This window comes from Temnothorax americanus, unplaced genomic scaffold (assembly GCF_048541705.1).
Source record: "Temnothorax americanus isolate GAGA-0224 unplaced genomic scaffold, ASM4854170v1 Scaffold80, whole genome shotgun sequence".
Lineage (NCBI taxonomy): Eukaryota > Metazoa > Arthropoda > Insecta > Hymenoptera > Formicidae > Temnothorax > Temnothorax americanus.
Genome location: NW_027509803.1, coordinates 87735 through 108464, shown reverse-complemented (window position 1 = coordinate 108464; position 20730 = coordinate 87735). Strand labels below are relative to the sequence as shown.

The 20730-nt window shown below is 40.6% G+C and overlaps 1 protein-coding gene across 1 annotated transcript in view; it reads right to left on the bottom strand.

Annotated features, from left to right (window-relative positions):
- The window catches only part of LOC143907447 (uncharacterized), a 95690-nt gene that overhangs the window by 19946 nt on the left and 55014 nt on the right, over nt 1-20730 (bottom strand). The window lies entirely within an intron of this gene.

Genomic DNA, 20730 nt, shown 5'->3' with positions numbered 1-20730 from the left:
GATCGTCGGTCCTGTTTCGGGTCATGGGTTTTAATCCCTATTATCTAGGACACCTAGATCGGACCATGTGCGGTGTTAGATTAGATTTTTTTGTGGGAACACTTGAATAATCGAAGCTTATAAAGCACTTTTTCGAGAAATTTTCCAAAATGTAAAATAAAAATTGATTTTTGTATACATATATATAGGAGATATTTGGTTTAAATAACATCGTAAATATAAACATACAATATGATAAATATCAACGATTATTCAACTATCATTTCGACGTCGTTTCAATGTCGAAGTAAGGTCGAAATTTGATTAAAATAATATACTTTCTTTTATACTTTCTTAAGGTAAAAAATACTAAAAAATGAGGAGTGCAAACAATCTTGTTTTTCATCATTTTAATTTATTAAGCAGTAAAAACTTAGTTATATTATTACCATTGCACACACATTTGTACTTCACATTGTGTTTCATTGAACTAAACTATTATATACTATGCAATGAATATAATATACTATATTCATTTAGGTTATACAATGAATTTTGACACGATTTACTACGGTTCGATACGGTAAAACGAGTTCGGTAATCTTTCGACGGTCTGCTCTCGTGTAGTTTGGAACTGTAAGTGTCTCCAAGTACGTGGAGTCGCGATTTATATACGATTCCAGAGATGGTTTGTCGTGGGAAAATGTCTCGATTTTTGGGGTGATTCAGTTTACTTTCCTTACGGAAAGTTTGTGTGATTGGCTCTTGAAGCAATAGCAGGTGATGCCCGAGCACTATTAAATTTTTGAGTAGACACACCAAATAACACTTGTGAAATTTGAATTTAGTAATTAAGTTTATTAATAAAGATTCTGATATATGTTTAATCTACACAAATGGGAATTAAAGAGGGATTACAATTTTCTTTTTCGCTCATATATATTAATAACGTATGTTTAGCTTATTATCGCTATGCTGGTTTCCTTGTATGAAAAACCCCCTCGTGAAATCGTCAACGACTATTTGTCAAGTCAGCCAGCGCAGTTCTCAGGCAATCTCAGGAAACAGGCCCATTGAAATTAGTATGATGGTATGATGATTGAAAGTACGATTGAGAGTAAAACTTGAAAGATTAGAAAAATAATAAATTGTTCCGGCTGTTACGTCAAACTCCGGAATTTGTAGAATATTAAGTTTAGAAAGATAGTAAAGAAAAGGCTATCTAGAGGAGGAGAGATAGGAAGACGTAACGAGATCTTATTGTATCTCGGGTGCACGCTGGAAAAGGCGCGTGCCTCGAGACGAATGCACGTTTTGGAAAACTCCAGTCATGGGTCAACGTCCAGAAAGGACGCTATTACGCTTACTGCGAGTTTCGTGCACTTTTATTTTTGGTTAAAGAAATTAATCCATATAACCAGGGATCGGACCGTGTGCGATTTTCGAGAGAGTAGGGGAGCTGAAGACGAGGTCTTATTCTATGAAATAAATGGTATTCATTTTACAATATGTGACATTCCACGTCAAGTGGCCCTTTCTTCTGTCCAAAAATTTAAGCGACTTACAATATTGCGTTTAGGTTTAAGATGTTCGTATAAGCGAGGGCTTTCGAAATTTAAGTGGTTTTTTAAAAAAACTCCATAACCCCATGATCCCATAAGCAAAATTACCCAAAAACCTGATGAAGTAATTTTACAATATTATTTATATGCTCTTGTCTCATCTCAATAATTGTTTTAATTAAGTTGTTTGGCCCTAAAACCTTCATAAACTATTAACCCCATGACCCCTTGATTTTATAACCCTCAAAACTCCATAACCATATAGCCTCATAAGCTTTTAAACCCCTGTAATCGAAACCATCGCACTTTAATTATTTTTCTATACCTCCGTAATCCTGTAATCCCATAACTCCTTGACCTTAAAACACCAAAACTCCATAACCCCATTCTAGAGCTGATTGAAGTTTGGAACGTTCTTGGAGCGATTATTTAAAAATTATTTGGCCCATTTCTCCTTTGGCACAGAGGACCTTCTGAGTGCCGCACACGAAATACAAAATAGAGGAATACGATACACCCTGCGTAATGTTTTGAGAATGTTGTTATAGTGTATCCAAGAGTTCCCTCCACCCTTTTATAGAATATGTAAAATTAATCAAAACACTAAATCTACTATTTATACAAATTATCATACATCTATAAATTCTAAACCCAATACATAATAGCACATTGTTAATTCTGAATATGCTCTTAATATCTAAAATGATTTCTTAATTTTATTATTTATATGGTTTTTTTCTATTTTTATTTAACTCTTTTTCCTTTATAAAATATATTATAATCAAAATATCTAATAATATAAATCTGCTAACAACATTGCACTTTGTTTATTTACTACTACCCCAAATTTACTTTTAATCAACATTTTCTCAATATTGAAAATTTGATTTATTTATAATTCTATTTCATTTTGTTATATTTATATGTTTGTTTTTGAAATGTTTATCTCTTTGGCTTGGTGGTAAAATAATAATCTTCAATGTGAATTTTCCTTTGATATGTATATTTATTTTCAAATGTAGAAAAATTATTCTCTTCTATTGTTGCTGTCTTCAGAGATGTTCCCCCAGCTTGTTATAAATCGTTTGTTTTTTATTATCAAATCTATAATTTCATTAATTCCAATTTTTATTAACATTAAAATGTTGAAAAAATGTTTAAATTAATTAGAAAAAAAGTGTCAATCAAAGTAAATTATGTCTAACTTCAATCTTGTCGATAACATTAAATTGTGCAATGATCTTAATATACTAAATATTTGTATCTCTATGAATATTGAATATGTTTTTAAGAAAAACTTATTATTATTATATAATTAATATCTAGAACCCATTAATATACATATATATATATATATATATATATATATATATATATATATTACCCATAAATAAAATAATAAGACTGATGAACATCAATGTCAACAGATCACTTTCAAATGAAATCTCATCAGACTGGAATCCCTCTTGCTTGATGGATGTTATTGAAGCATGGAACCCCCAGCCTCTTGAATTCTTACGGATGAAGATCTGTAGTTCTCAAATATACATTTTCAAGTTCCACTTCTTCATTATCAAGATAATTTTGAGGGTTGAGCATAACTTTCTTTCCTAGCTCTATCATATTTTTAACTATTTTTGCTGCACCATGCGGGATCATACCCTGTCTCTTAATGTTAGTTATGCAGACTTTCACTGCAAATGCAATAGCTTTGCTAAATTTACTCAAATCTTCTATTGATAATCCCATGTTTACCAATTTTGAAATTGTGTCTGCAGTAAAATTTGATCTTAATGGTGTATTTGAATTGTTTTTCTGTAAAGTTATATTTATGATTGTATTATATATCATGTTAAATAATATGAATATAAATGCATCTGCAACTTTCAAAAATCCATGTATCTATGAGGTCTAACTCTAGGGATAGTTACCAAATACATCATGTAATTTGAATATTTAAGCCTATTAAAACTTGGCATGTTTTCTTCTCCTACATTCATTTTATTTAAAAACACAGTAAAATTACTTTCATCAATCATTCCACCCCATTCTATGCTTAATCCTAATGCTGAAACCATTTTGTTTTTCATCAAGTTTTTTGCTAGTGCAATTGAAGTATGAATTGCTGCTCTAGGATAAGAGTATCTTCCATCACTAATGTCCTCCACTAGTAGATATAAAGGATAAGGACTGGTTTTCCACTCTTCTAAAGCCAACGCTATTTCTCCCAATATGGGTCCTAACAGCCCAATCAAGGAGTTAGTACTATCCCATCTCCAAAATGTTTTTGTATACGCTATCAATTGTGATAAATAACCAGCAGTGATTATAGCTTGGATAATATCTAAGAAAGGGGTGGCTGATTGTACAGATGCACCTAATGATGCTCTTGACTTGAGGATCTTGATTAGTTTGGAAACAGTTGCATTTCTTCCAAAATAGCCAATTGAGGCCAGATGTAATCCTATAGATGCCAGAATTCTCTTTAAAGGGATCTTTCTAATTAGTGTCAGATTAATTGTAGTTTGATTATGATTCAGTTTATGTTCTTCCATATTTAAATCCTCTAATCCCATGGAATACATAGATATGTGTTGTGCCACTTGTTGCCCTATTACTGCTCCTAGAATTTCTTCACCCGAACCTGAGTGTAAAGTTGATTGAGCCATTACACTAGTAAAGTGCTCTGCTTCTGCTTTTAGAGCAGCTTTCCTATTAGGATCCAATATTAAGCCTGTTTGCAATTTTGTTTGACCCGGCATTAAAAGAGCAGGCGCTGAAAATGTACTTGCTGGTATAGGGTAAGAACAATGATCTAGTCTGATCTCAGCTCCGAATCTTTGTCTGTAAGAGTGACAAAATCTGAGTGCACTAAATATGTGGTGGTAGATCTGCTGGAAGAATACAAATCTGTCCGCTTCCCCTCGTTGCAACTCTGTTGCTTGATTAGATGTTATTTGATACCAAGTTGATATGAGTGTGGTGGAATTGGAGTAGGCCCACATTACGGTGCCTGGACTCCCAAATCTGTGATCAATGCATCCGCCTGCTGTTCCAGGAATCAGTCCTGGAATTATATCCTCCAATCCTTCCATTCTAACTCCAATTTGATTGGTGATAAATGCTATGATGTTATTATCACTTTTTGTAGATTTCATTCAGGCAAGCATCTTGAGCAAAGTCTTGATAGCTGTGCTCGCCTCAATTCCATCCAGAGTAGTTAATTTGATTGATCTAACTGGGTCTGCTGTCCTGCTGCCTATGTGTAAAGAGTACACCCCTCTAGCATTTTCTAGTTTGTCTCTGTCAATCGGTATATTGTAACTTGGGTTTATTAGATTAGATATATTTATTGACTCCCCTCAGGGTTGCAAGGCGTTTTGGAGGGACGTTTCCAACCCTTTACATACAATAACTTGGGTTTATTATTAGACATGACTTTTTGTCATGAGGCAAACACTTGTCGTGAAATATTACTTGTTCTGCGGGTGGAGGAGTGTATGGGCCGGTTACAAATTCATTACCTAAGCCATAATTATAAACTATTAAAAACAACCTCAAACTAAACACACATTCAGGAGATAGATTATTTATCTGACAATATTGCATGTATGCTCGATTGTCACATGATGCTACTTCCCCAATAAAACTTAAGGAATGTGTCGCTTGAGGTCTTATTTGTCTAAAGAAATATCGCAAATTCGTAATATCTAGAGATCTAACTCTGGCTGAAAAACATGTCTTTTCTTTCCCAATTTTGTTCAGGCCAATCAATCTTACAATGGACGATATCTTGTTAAATCTAGATAAGGTTCCCAACAGAGATCCTATATGAGAGCATTCAAATAAAGAATGAATCAGAGCGGTATTTAAGGGCCGAATCTTGAATAATTCACTGGCCAACATCCTTTGGTCATCCTTTTGGCAGCACACAAACATTAGCTTGAGTTGATTGTTGAGAACATTTGTGGAATGGATCAAGTAGTCCTCCACTTTGTCTCTTATAATTGCTTCAGGAAGTTTTGGCCTATCAATATTAAGTGTTTTTGGATCCAGTGCAAGTTGTAGTTTGGCATCTATATCCTTTATTCCAACCTTGAAATGAACTGCACCTGCTATATGAGATCTATACTCAGGGTAAGAGTTCCAGACATAGTTTAATAACGCTAGCGATTCACTCAATGTGTCTTGATGTCTTGCATAGAGGAATCCTGTCAATTGAATAAAGGGCAGAAATCCAAAATCAGACGATAACATACTGAGCAGAACTAATGGTCTTGGTTGATGAGGAATCATAGTTCTCCAGTCTGAGTGGCCAACCAAGTTTAGAAAGATTTCGATATAAGAGAAAGCAGGGCCAAGAATGGGATCAGAATGCTGATCAGTTAATCTTATTCCCCCATTGATAGCCGTTGTGATCATGGCATTCAATCCTGCATTTATGTCACCATTTCCTGAAAAAACTCTTGCAGATATTTTTATTCCACCAGGAATCAACACACCTTTAAAATAATATTTCCGTTGGTAACATACTAATTGACTAGAGGTCCAGGTCTTTTCTAATTTTAAGGCCAATTTTATTTCTTCAAATGCTTCTCTCAACTTCTTTTTTACTAATTGGATTATGCCAAATAATTGATCATTCTTAGAGAGTTTGACAAATAGGACTTGGTTGTCTCCTGAGCCTGTTAATCTGTGTTCTAGGTCTAATAAATGCATCACATTTCGTATGACTATTATTGTAATGATTGTCCACAGTTTCTGGAGTATTCCTTGAATCCCCCTTGCATGGGTATCCCAGGATGTGAAAGAATTTGGAAATCTTGGAGGAGTGAATTTATTGGCAGAAAAGAGTTGACTGTCTGTGAAAATGCTCATTAGATAACGGAAGTGATTTACACCAAACAAATCACACAACACATTGATTAAGTGAGCCTTTTTTTTTTTTTTTTTTTTGTTTCGGAGGAAGAGGAAAAATGCCTCGGGCATTTCCAGGGGCCGTCCCCCGGGATACACGCGGGAGACTCGAGGTATTACATCACGTGTCACAACAGTCCTCTCGCAGAGGCGACAGAAACCGTAACCCGAAGACGAGATCACTCGGAGGATCAGATAGGGACGCCGTGAAACCCGCCGGGATGACTCACTAGTCGAAAGTTTGACACGAGTGCCAACGTTCGACCGCCTCAGAGGCCCTCATGATAATGACCATGTCCATGCCATATCATTGAGAAGCGCTCTTCATTGGCTGCGTGGCCATTCCATAGGGAATCACAGACGTCCCAAGGGAAAACGCACAGGGCCATAGGACGTGTACGTACTAAACGAACAGGAACCTCTCTACCCGGAGAGAGGATCCACACAGATCGAAAACACGAGCTACGCTCGTTAACATTGAGGGTTGAATATACACCCACCACCAGGAAAACAGTCGGACTCCAGGTCCGCTTCACGGGCCGCACGGCGGCTGTATTAGTGATCACGCCCGTCCCGCCCCCGGGCCCCCCAGAAGGGGAGGAGAAGGGGCGGGAGAGGCGCAAAAAGAGAAGGATCCTGAGAACCCCGCCGCAGGCCGAGGGAAACCAGAAGGACGACCACCCACACCCCGCGGCCACAACGGAGCCTCCGACAAACCCACTGCGGAGCAGTGGGGCCGGAGCCCCGCAAGACAGCAGTAAGCAGCGAAACCACGGGTGATCAACCCCCCGGAAGCCCCCGACCCAACGCAGCGAAGCTCCCAGGAAAAGTATTAATGTATATATAGCTGTATACACCTAAATCTAAATCTAAAACTAAATCTGTTTTCTATTGCAGGGTCATCCGGCCGCCCATAAGGAAAAACCGCACGCCGACCGCCCACGGCCAACCACCCCCCCCAGGGATCCGGGAACGTCGCCGAAGCGACGCACCGGACCCCAGGGGGAGGAGAGCCGAAGACGGCCCGCGCCCGGGCAGCCCAGGAACGGCAGGAAGGCCCCGCCCGCACGCAAGGTGATAACGCATTTTAAAATAAAATAAAATAAAATAAAGTCTCACGCATTACATAATACCGCAGTGATGTCGCAGAAAACACAGCTAACCTGGATCAAAGATCCTCTGCTGCTGTCTCCTGCGCTCGTCCTCCTCCTTACGCTGAAGAACATGTTCCGCGAACGTTGAAAAAGCGTTCCAACGTTCTCTCGAATTACAAATTCTGGCAATGATATTTGCCAATGAAAGATTCTGCCCGATCACAGCAGCGAGTTCGCCTCGCTCCAGAGCCCAGAAATGACATATTTCTACAGTATGCTCCGGAGCATCCTCCTCTTCGTTGCAATACCGGCAAATCGGGGAATCCTCTTTACCGATTCTGTGAAGATAAGCGCCAAAACATCCGGGTCCCGTCAAAAGCTGGGTAATCCTAAACGTTAGAAAGCCGGAGCCACGGTCCAGCCAATCTTCAAAGCTGGGAGCAATTGCCTCTCTAGTTCTTTTACCTGGTAGATTTGGACGCGTAACATGAGTGCGCCATTGTTCGCGTAAAACATCCCACTCTTCAAGGCGTACAGCTGGAGCCGATACCTCATTGTAGGTTCTGTTTTCCTTCATCCTTCGGTGTCGGAGGTAATAAGTTCTTCTTATAAATTCCGCGTATAGGTGTAAAGGCGGAACTCGAGCCAGAAGAGTGGCTGCCTCGTACGAGACAGTTCGATACGCCATAACTGTTCTCAATGCCGAGAGACGAAGTGCGCGGCGCATTTGTCTCTGTTTATTCTCAGAGGCCAAGAATTCCTCACTCCAAATAGGAGCGGCATAAAGCGCGATAGAAGTCGCCACGGAATAGTATAAACGGCGTTTATTCTCAATCGGTCCTCTGAGGTTTGGGAGGATTGCACACAGAGCGCGATTCACTTTGGTTATCTTTGCGGCAACGTATTTAACATGTGTATTGAAGGCCCATTTCTTATCGATAAAGACACCTAGTATTTCATATTAGTGGATATCTTAATAATCTGTCCCTCGTAGGCAAAATTTGCGTTCCGGGGACAATGTCCAAAAAATACAGCCTCCGTCTTTGGCCAAGACACCAATAATCCAAGATCTTTGATGTTGATCGTTAGCGCATCAAGACATTCGGAGGCGAGGGCGCAGGCCGATTCAAAATCTTCCTCAGCAACGAGGAGAAGAGTGTCGTCAGCGTAACATACGACGTGTGAGTCGCCAGGAAGTAATGTGCGCAAGACTTGATCGAATCCCAGGTTCCACAATGGACGACCCAACACCGATCCCTGAGGGACCCCTCTGTTTACTTGCCTGGTACGACGGGTACCATCAGATAAGATGTATCTGATGGTTCGATTCCTCAGGTAATCCTTTATGATACGTTTTAGGTATTGCGGAAGACGCTTTTTTCTTAAGGCAGCTCTAATTCTGGAGTGTTTGATTGAGTTGAACGCATTTTTTATATCTAACGAGATGGCCAGTACTACATTGCCGTTTGCGCGGGCCTCGGTGATGATGTTTTTCACAAGAAAAAGAGCGTCAGTTGTTGAACGCATCTTGCGGAAACCAAATTGGTTTGTTGATAAATCATATCTCGGATTTTGATTTAAGTATGTTGCCAAACGATTTGCAATGATACGTTCGAAAACCTTCCCAGTCTCATTCAAGAGACATATTGGTCTCGCCTTGGGTACATCGCCGCGCAGTGGGGTGTCTCCTTTCGGAATCAGGACAAGTTCCGCCAGTTTCCACTTGGATGGGAAGATTCCGGATTGCATAATAATATTGAAGATAGCCGCCAATCTATGTACCATATTTGGAGGTAGTTTTTTGAGGACGGTCGCCTTGAAGCCGTCCGGACCAGGCGCCGTGTTTCCGGACTTCTTGGCAGGCTTCCTGAGCTTCCCCAAAACCAATTTGTAGGGAAGACCCCACGGATCGTCCTTCAGAGTGTCAATTAATTCTTGCCACGCGGTGGATTTGGCATTTTGTATTTCTCGCTTCAAATTCTGGGTGGCGGCAATATATGCAATTCTCTTGGCCTCTAAAATTTCTGGCAAGTCTCTGGACCTACTGCGAGTCCAGACTCTTCTTGCAGCACTAGCCTTGGTTCTCAACTGCGCCACTCGATCGTTCCACCAGTTGGCCCTGTATGACTTAGTGATGCGCAGGCGAGGGACTGCCGCCTGACACGCATCATGAATACATTCATGTATCCATCGATCAGGACCCACACCCATCAGATATTCCGGATCCCCCGGGGTGACTGCACATCTCCATTCGATGGCCTCCTGAAAAAGTCCGACATTCATTCTCTTAAAGTTCCAACGACATGGCAATGGCGGCGCAGTACGTCGTATCGTTGAATCCATGATCTCAAAAGAGATGTAAAAATGGTCCGACATGAACTCCATGTCCGTACGAACCATCCAGTTCCCGACTCTACCAATTAAATCAGGGGAGATCCAAGTGAGGTCTACGATTGAAGTCCCCTGATGACTCGAAAAGGTTGGATGATTTTCTTGATTCATCAATCTCCATTCTAACTGCGACGCGAGTTCCTCCAGTGCCTCGCCTCTGACGTTGGTGGTGTTGGATCTCCAGAAGATAGAGTGAGCATTAAAGTCCCCACAAATAATAAGCTTGTTGTTATGCGCAACCCCAGAGCAGATGATGGACAGTTCTTCCAGAAAATCCGAGAATACTCGAAAGTTGACATTGGGAGAGATGTAGCATGAAATAATGTAGATCTCTCCCAACCTGACCAAAACGCAGTGCCTACCACGGGCCTCCAGCGTGGTAGGATGTGACGTGACCTTATTGTTGACGAAAATGGCCGCGAGATGATCGTGACTATGAATTTCCATCGTATGGTGAACAAGGAGGTCCTGAGCCTCCTTGTTTCCGTTCAAATTTATCTGGAGGCATAGAATCATTTCTGCATCCCCGTCCGACTGTTGTTGACCAGTTCTCTGCGTCTTCCGCGTGCCGGCTCAACGCTCGTACAAACGTTGAGTGATCCTAGGCGGTGATCGCTGGGTCTTCCAGCGTCCTTACAAATAACACAAAGAGGGTCTCCTCTACAGGCGCCGATCCGGTGATTACGTTCGCCACATCTAAAACAGGCGCCGGTCCGATCTTCGGGAAAACTGCATGTAGTGCGAACGTGTCCAAATCGCCAGCATTCAAAACATTGGACGGGTCTTGTTTCGAGCAGTTCGACCCGAGCAATAGTCCACTCTATTTTAAATTTATTGGAAGCCAAAATTTTTATCGCAGCAGACAGCGGGCATTTAACCCAAACGGAGTTAAGTCCGTTGTTCATTTTCCAGATGTTGCCTATTTTAATTGACTGTTCATCACAATCTCCAACAACGGATATTTCGTTTAGTATTTCAGACGGGGAGATGGAGTCGTCGAAATTCCAAACACGCAACTCTCCCATTGTAGTCAGGCGAGTGATGCGTATATTGTTGACGTCCAACACCTCCTTAAGTTTACCTGCTAATGTGTTAGCTTTGGAGGCCCCATCCACACCGGGAATCTTTATAATAACACCGCCATTTATTCCACGCCTAATTTTTGAGGTTTCAATACTCAGGGCATTCAGGTTATGCTACCTCGAGCCTTCTTCAGGATGTCAGCATAAATGACGTCTTTTTGAAGGCTAGTGATCGAGACCGCCGCTGTTTTAGGTGGTCTGCGCGGACGAGTATTCGAGCGAGGGCCACCCCCGGCGACCCCGTACCGATTTTCAGTGTTACGGACATTTGCCTCGTTTCGTACAACATCAACGATGGGTAATGTTTGGATCTGCGGGCCAGAGGCCTCCCCGTCAGAAAAGACAGAAGTCTCCATTGTGCAGCCATCATTTTTTGAAGGTGTCCTCGTAATTCTCCTCCTCTTCTTATTACTTGAAAATTCTTCTGGTTTTGCGTTAATTTTTGCGCGCAAATCCTCCATATTATTTGCAAGCAACGCAATTTGTCTATTCATGCGTTCAAGCATACGACTTGTGCTATTTTCCTCGTCTGTGTGCAACGCACGAACAGGAGTCTGTTTACCGTTTCTATCAGAAGAAGACTTTTCCTTACTTAAGATGGGAGCCTCAACTCTGTCCGTATCTGAACCAGAGGCCATCACGGGGTACTTCAGCAGTTTGACCTTTTTATCCCGCAATGTCTCTGTTGAGACAACTCTTGGTTTCCTCTGAGGAAGAGGAGGATAATTTTCAATATTCTTAGCTGCCAGCTTATCCGTTTTGCTGGTGACAGCTCCCTGAATAGATCTGTTTGCGAAAGATTCTTTTGGGGGGGATCCGGTGTTAGTTATGGAGTCCCTCATACTCCTAATTTCTTCTTGAAGCATCTTCATATCTCTCCGAAGATCTTCGTTCTCTTTACGAAGAAGCGAATATTCCTTCTTTTGGACCTCCTGTTTGTTAGTAATTTTCCTTATCTGAGTTCTAAGGTTCTTGTTTTCCAATTCAAGACCAGCGATATCACCGGTAGCGTTCAGTCGCTCACGATATATTTCTAAGATCTCGGATATGTTCGTTATCCCGTCTCTGAGATAACCCGGGAAATTGCCCTTTATATTTTTGCTGCTTGATCTTATGTCCTCTATTTTATCTAGACATTCAGCAGCACACTTACTCAGTTGATTATTGTTATAACTGCGTAAGCTGGTAGCACCCACAGGATGGATAGAAAGTTTGTGCCTCGTTGTAATTTGTACTGGCGTGAATACTTTGCTCCCTGAGGTCGTGTATCTTCTTTTGGTGAAAGGCTTCTCCGTATTTTCCGGCGAACTTGATGGGAACCGCTCCTTCCTCTTAACCCTACCAAGGGCAGATAGAGGAGGCGTATCCTCATCCTCGTCGTCATTTTCAATCATGATTACGTCCCCGATCACAAGCTGGTTTTGGTTCGTCGATCCCTCCGAATCCGACACAGCTGCGGGGATGGACGTGAGGTCAGTCTTCGTATTCTCCGTCTGCTCATCTTCGTTTGCTTCCGCAATAATTTTCCTAGTGAGGTCCAATCCTTTGTCATGGTCCTCCTCCATTTCTACCTCTCTGGTAGCCTCTTTCTTGGCCGTTGCGTCTGTCCAATCAGGACGCAATGCTACTGTTGTAGTTGTATTTTCGTTTGTTTTTAGCCCATCGCATGATTCGACACGGGGGTCGCTGGGACTTCATTCCCCCCCGCGCCGGCCTCTGGGTATCCGAACTCCCTGAGGCGGTAAGTTTACTCTCCATAGTCGTACCTTCCATATTTTTGGTTAATTATTTTAGGGGTGTTCTCCCCTTAGGACGTTTAAATTCAGGTGCACCCCGCCCATGGTGCATCCTAGGACGGCTCATTAAAAGCTCACAGTGCCCAGTTGTGAGCTTTGCAGTCGGGTGTAAGGCTGCTAAGTTGGTAATCCCACGCAGAGATGAGCATTACGTGATGATTAATTAGTGAATGATCCAATACTCATTCGTTGATGGACTCCGAAGAGCCAGACTTTTATGTTGATGACTACAAATCTAGTCGTAGCCCGTATGTAGCTGATATAATCGTAATCCATACTGAGACAAAACTAAAACTAAGATTAAACTAGCTTAACGTATTAAGCGTTATCACTACGTATTAAGATATGCAGTACTTCTTATATATATGTATATACAAAGTGCTATATAATTATTTGATTATTTCAAGTCGAGATCTGTAAGCTTCGCAAGCGTGTGTGAGAAATCTCAATAGTATTAATATTATTAATATTGAAAATAAGAAAATAAGATGTTTGTCGAGCCAGTTCGGTGAGTTAACCTCTTAAGGTGATATATCTATGTATATATCTACATATAACTAATAACTAATCAGGGCGATATGGCCCAGTAATTAAGACACGCATACTGATTGCACTCTATTATTATTTATTGCGCGCCATAGATTTTTAAAACTAAACCAAACGTTGTCCAACGTAATCGTCGATCTCGCAACCGATAGATCGAGGTTGGAATCAGCCAGTCTTTGTAGATGATATATTATCCCCGTGTGGGGAAGACACTCGTTATCATTTTGATCCTTATTGTAACGAGGATGATAATATCACAATGTACGTTTTATAATTCCCAGATCCAGGCGGAGGCCACGCGATACACAAATCAATGGAATGATCGGGAGATTCGATAATCGCGTAAAATTAATCAAAATCATCCCGGCGCCCTAACGATAAAGCCTGAACCCCGTGAATCTGTTACTGTTCGAAATAACCAAGCATTTAAACAAGTAGTCATTGCTTGTAAAAACGAACAGAACGGCATCTCCCTTTTAAGTCTAGGGTTAGATTGCTTGAGTTCGCGGTAAAGTGTTTCACATAGGATGGGAAAAGTAGAAAATTCTACATTATGCGCGTATATCTTTTTGACAGGGCGCGATCCTCCCACAAAATCGTAAAGGGGTTTATCCTTGTTGGCACTATCCTGCGTTGATCGATATTTTGAAATGTCGGGATTGGGCTTCGACGTAGAAGCTTGAGCTTCTGGAGTTGACGTATTCTTTTTGCGCCAATTAGCGGCGCGCTGTTTATTCCGTCGTTGTCGGTTCTGGTCTTGCTGTGGTTGTCGATTCTGGAAATCGGTCTCTATTTGGGCTTGAGAATTCCAGTCCCGATTATTCCTCCAATCTCTATCCAAAACAAAATTTTGCTGCCTTGTGTTGTCCCTTTGCCATCGCCGGCCTCCAGCGGAAACGGGTACAAGCGCATTCTGAGTCGTTTGGTTTTGTTGAGCGGAATTATACATCGCGGGGTAGCTTCTGCTATTCTTTAAGAAACAATGGACTTAGGTCGTAAAAACGACAGGCTCCATCTGTCTAACACATTTAAAACGGAGTTCTTTAGATGGATAGAACAACTCACTTCCACGTAGAGAAAATGTTTGCCGATATGTAGTGACGAGTTGGGCAACACTTCCCTTTCCGGAGAAGGAACACTTTCCGATAAGATGAGAACACTTAGGCGATAACGTCTCTAACATAGCTCTCACTTTCTTCTGGTCACTAGCCAGTCGTCGCGCGGTGTAGTTCTCGGGCATAATTTCGTCGGGGTTCTGAAGAATGTCACCAACAAACATTGCACCAGGTAAAGGGTTCGCACGGATAAAAGCAGCCCGGTACACCTGCGGGGTATTTGGATCAGAAAGTGCATTGACGGTAGCACGCAAGTTGTTGAATGTTACAACATATGGGTCAGGCTTAATTCGACCCGGCACAAGCCTCTTGCATTTGGGAGTAGAACTGGGGGACGGATCCTCAGCGTCAACCTCAAGGGACGCTACGCTCGCTATCTCTGGTCGATAGCATGCTTGAGCGGTCTCAAAACGGCCTACACTGTTAATAAGTTCCGACAACAATGAGAAATTCTGTGGGCAACTCGCAGCTTGTTGGCTCATCTCTGGTGCGAGGCGGGGATTTTGTAAAGCAATTTCCTCCACAACAGGGTCTGCTAAGCTGGATCCAAGATCGGAGTGATCCAATTGTAGTTGTAGCTGGGCTTGGGAAACACGATACAACTCGTAAACCGTGCAATTACGTGTAGCTTTTGGACACTGTAGTTGAGCTTCATCGAAGCATTCGTTAGCAAGAAACCCTACGCCACGTGTAGTTATAGGAACGATCATCTCCTGTCGTTGTGACACAATTTTCATATCATCTAAAGTTTGTAATGTTTGTATTGTTTTAGACGCGAGCAGATTTATGTCACCTTTTAAGTCACTCCATTTAACGTCGCGTCCCGCGCCATTACGACACGACCACAAAGACGCGAGGTATACCAAAGTCGGCCATTTTAATAGAGCACATGGCGCACAGATATCGGCCATTTATTAGAGATCCCGGTCGACCACGCCGATAGATACGAGGCATACGAAATCAGCCATTTTTATGTTTGAAAACGAATTATGTGGAAGCCATATTCGTGATAGTGCGATGCTTCCTTCTTTAGACCGATACAGAAACAAACGAGCAGGCAAACATTTATTTCACCCCGGATCACAAATAACTCACCATATATATAGTAAAATGAGTGAAAATAGGTAGAATTTGAAAGTCCGAGGTATTGCAATTAGGTATATGTCTGTATCGTCCCTCCTTCCTTTGCTCACTTTCCTCTCGTGTATCAGGGCGGCCATCTTTCACATCGAACACACTCCAGATAGCAATTCGATTAAATATGTAATAAACTACGTTCAGTCGAGGATAATATGCATATAGTTCGATGCACAAGATCATTATTAGTCATAAAGAGTACCGAAAAAGGGCGATATATTTAAGATTTGCGATATTTCCGAGTTTGAAGAGTCACATCTCGGGCGCCCAACTCTCCCCTAACGGAGAAAGGAGAGGGGATCCGGGAAGAGTTTTCTTTTCTGTATGAGCGTTCGAGTTCCCTGGAAACCTCTAGCAGGGAGATAGGGTTTGTGGATAATAAATGTTATGCATGGAATTACAAAAAAATTATTTATTTATAAAATTTTTAAAATTTTGAGAATTACCAAACTTTTTCTTTAATGTCAAACTCATGTTTGATTTCAAACAGTCTTCGAAATCCGTAGATGTTCTCGTATCCCGAAATGTCCCATATTTCGTCGTTGTTTTCATAATTGATTCTTCTGACCCAGCGTACCCAACGTTGGTGCTGTATATTAATAAAACCGCGTATTTGAATCTCATCCATACATATAAAATTAGGCTGAAAAAAAAATTTTTTTTAAATAAAAAATTTAAAAAATTTAAAAAAAAATTTAAACACACTTGACTCAATGTCACTTGTCAATATTTATACACACCTATACGTGAGGGATCCGAATCCTCACTATATTGAAAAGTTGGATCTCGTGCACCGACACGTTATCGACCCATATCCACTATAACGTTGACAGAATGGTTAATTTAAAAAAAAATATATATATTTTTAATATACAGTTATGTGTATTGTTGTGTGCATGCCGCCCGCGGTATGCTTTTCAAAAAAATGTTAGGTCCAGGCCAACAGTGAGTCCGTGACTCTTCGGATTTCTCTCAGACACTTATTCTTTATGAGGTTATGTACGTGCTCCCTCTCATTGTTGTTCAAGTAGTCTAAGCGGAGTAGTTCTTTTATTTGGTCAACGCGTGACTTGCTTAAAAACGTCGCCATTATTCGGCGAGCCTTTTTATCGCTTTTGGTCATTTCCGGCCTTAGAGCGGAACGGCTAGGTGAGGTTGGATTTTGAAGGAGGGTTCTTTTATGACCCTTTATTGGGAGAGGATACAGAGGTGGATGCGTAGGGCGGCCCGGTGGTAGAGTAGGTTTCTACTTCTAAAAGTTCGACCGTCGGTAGCGAGATCTCCACGTTTTGTTGGCCGGTATTTATAACGCCAATGTAAGCTACACCGCCGCGATTCGTGACGACGGCGTCTCCTAAGTAGATGTCGTCGTGCACGTGCATTCGTGGAATGTAACCCATTTTTATGTTGGGGTTACTGATTTGGAGGGACAAGGTAATACGCGTCCTTGCCGGGATAATAAACACTTCGGATGGGGAATAAGCCACGTTGGTCTTCTTGTCAATGGGACTTGTAGTATCTCTTTTAATTAGGGATTGACATTTCTTCCCAAGTTTTGAGTGGCGTCGATTACGTAGACGTTGCGCAGGAAGTCGGATTCTAAGATGCCTTCCTGTAAAATCGGAAAGTCGTCTCCCATAATTTGAAACCTAATCTTATGACCTAAGTACTCGATATCTACGGCTCCAAATGTATCGATCTTTCCGTCGGTTATTCCCGTAAACGTGATACCTCCTCTCTGCGTTTGCTTTTATATTGTCTAAGGAACAGAGTCTGCTTTGCTTAATTATTATACGTTTGGGGCAGCCCCGGTGTCGATCAAACGTTGTTTCGCCTATAAGTCCTTCCATCATTAGGTTTACGCTCGGTGCGTGAGATAAATCTAGCGGACTGATTATTGCGATTCGGATTGTTCGTCTTGCGATTCCATTATCGCTCTTATCGGACGGCTGATCTCTCGAGACGTTCCCGCCCGAGGTTTGTCTGCGGTCCTCGAGGGGAGTGGGGAGTTTTTCTGTGCTCGACGCGAATTGTTATATTGCTGTTTGCGGCACTTCTCACAGTACAGCCCAAAGTACAGCTAAAAACAAGGTGTTTTGTAAGGCCAAAACACCTTGTTTTTAGCTGTAGAAAAAAATCCTGACGTGTAGGGGCAAAATTGAGGTCATATTCGGTTTCAACAGGCTAAAATAAATGGACATGGAAATACCATGGTCGAGTCCATGCCGCAGACAACTTTTTTTTTTGCGGGTCTGTGTTATTTACAGATATACCTTCGCATTTTTCATTGTAAGATAAAGGCAGCGATTTAGGCAGGATGGTGACTTCTTATGAGTATTGCGACTGTTGTCGTAATGTGGTGCATCTGCTCGAGGAAATTGTCGAGCAAATCCCTTCAGATAGATGCTGCAACATGTTTAGCGGCTGAGTCCATGATACCCGCTATAAGGCTGTACACGCTCCAGTAAGAACGTAAAATTGTACTGGTTATTAAGAAAACTCAACTAGTATAATTCGTTTGAAAAGTAACCTTTCAATATATTGATTGAATATAATTTTTAGAATTTTGAGAGTATAACGCAGTATTAATATACATCACATATAAATGAAATACATAGTTTAAGTATCAGGAAACTCAATTATTAATAGTCCGTTCACTTTAATAAATATACATTCTTGCTGGAGATATTTCTTTCATAAATTCCAACACAATAGTTACGCAAGACTAATTTTACTTAAACAAATTAGAAGTACTGAGAATCATTTGTAACGTATAAGAGAAAACCTTGAAAAACAAATTATATTTGTGAAAGGACCATTAATGCAAAACATTTCAAAAAACAATATAATACAAGTGTATAAATTCAAAATATATTTAATATATAAAAGAAATGGAATAATGCATGAATTAATTTGGTATCTTCTTAATGAAAAAAATAGATTTCAGAGAAATCAATGTTAAAAAGAAATAAGTGGTTCTTAACCAATACATATACCCTTTTTTCCTTTGGTAATTCAATGCATTAATCCATAATCAACCTGACATATATTCATATAGATATCATCAATCGTGCATAACATGGTTTAACCATTGGATAATGTTTCTGAAATAATTCTTCGTTTCGAATGAACTTAACGATATTCAACTTATGATAAAGAAAGAATATACTGACTATTGAATCACAATAGAGTGCATTAAATAATGTGAATATGTACTATTTGACGAAATATTAACTTTACAGTTTCGATGAATTAATTCTTAATTAATATCTTAACGAATCCTTACAATCTTTATACAACATACGTAATTGTACAATGAAAAGAAGCGAATATACTAAATACGCGTGGTTGCAACCAAATTCTTTTTATACTTGATTACTCAAGTGAAATGAGAAGAATCTTGTCTTAAACAGTGGCCACCGATTGATCGAAAATTTTGGATTGAATGCCTTGCCGAAACGCAAGAATGGTTGTTATACATCCAAAAATCCAATATGAAAGAAAGCTCTCGAATATTCTGGAACCAAAGATAGTCATTAACTAACGTTTGTAGCGACTTTATCAGTGGTCCCCTTACGAATAACGAGAGTTACCTGTGCGAACTTTCACTTTACGTGAAAGCCGACTCCAAAGAGGAGGAATACCGCCCTTCAGGTGAAAAGTCGGAAATATATTTCCATCGAATGTATTCTGCAATCGTCCTTCCTTCTTTAGTAATGGCGGATGCCTTTTCCTTATATCTGGCAATGGCAGATATTTTCCAGTGTCGGTAGTCGCTTTTCCTTACGTCGTGCTGCCGTATGTAATATATTCGTCGTTGTAATTACGATTGAGTATAACTTTAAACGATTGATTGAACGACTCAATATCCTTTTTACAAAGAATATTAGAAACGGGTAAAATACACGACACGACTCGAAACGCGCGACTTTTGTGGACGAAAGATGTGGATATAATGACGATCGTGAACGAAAGATATTGATACAATGACGATCGTTGCTACGCAAGCTCGATACTTCCGTAACGAACGCGGAAGTCAGGTATCGCAGCGCCATACGGACGCGGAAATCAAGTATTGCAGCGCCTTTGCGTGCGAAACATATGCACTACCAATGTCACTAGACCCATGTATGAGTCTCTATGGCCGGTATTCATAGTCTTTAAGATCGTCTTAAGTAATGTCTTAAGAAGCTAATACGGCTCTGTGATTGGTTCATGACATCTTAAGATTGAACTTAAGACGGTCTTAAATAACTATGAATACCGGCCTATAGAGTGTTTACGTAGAGTGTTTACTGAATCATTTGCTTACTGGCGAATACCATAGATGGCAACACGCCATTTTTCATTCGTCGATAAATCGCTGTGTTTTCAACAAAGGCAATGGATAACGTTGTCGTCTGGGAAATTTAAACATTGTAGAATGGCTATTTTTTCCATGGCGTACTCCTGGAAACTTTCCTTATATTGCAACAACTGATGTTAACACGCATATATGTAATTGACTTTGGAGAAATATTTCTTCTTTTTCTTCAAAAGGTATGCTAATGTTATTCCATTCCAGTTTATTTTGATTCTAGTTGACTTTCGCTCGAAATTGTTTAAAGAAATCTAATTCCCGAATCCCATTTTTATGGGTATTCCCGTCAGGGAACTGCCCATGACGGGCGACAACAAGTTGTTATCCCAATTATAACATACAGTGGACGTTATCGTGTTCTGGGCGAGTGTCCCTATTCCTTCGCTGTCTGAGTCTTCCGGCGGGACAACCCAGCGCTCCCAGAAGTATTTAATTTCCGGGTGGTCATCTGGAAAAGCTATCTCCTTCGTTAATCCGGTGTCACGCTTATAACTTTCGGTCATGGGTACCTATCGTGGAAAATCGTTTTTAACTAAATGAAAAGCGATTGGACATTCAAAGATATCTATTAGTGCCTGTCCTAATCGGGTCACGTGATGCTTCTTGATTCTACTAAGCCTTAGAATTTTATGTTTACCCACTATGATATCGGATGTAACAGAATTCTTTTTAATAATATTCGGTCTTAATCTACTGTTTACTAAAAATTTTAGATTTCCCATAAAATTTGGGCTTTTTAATTTTACTGAAT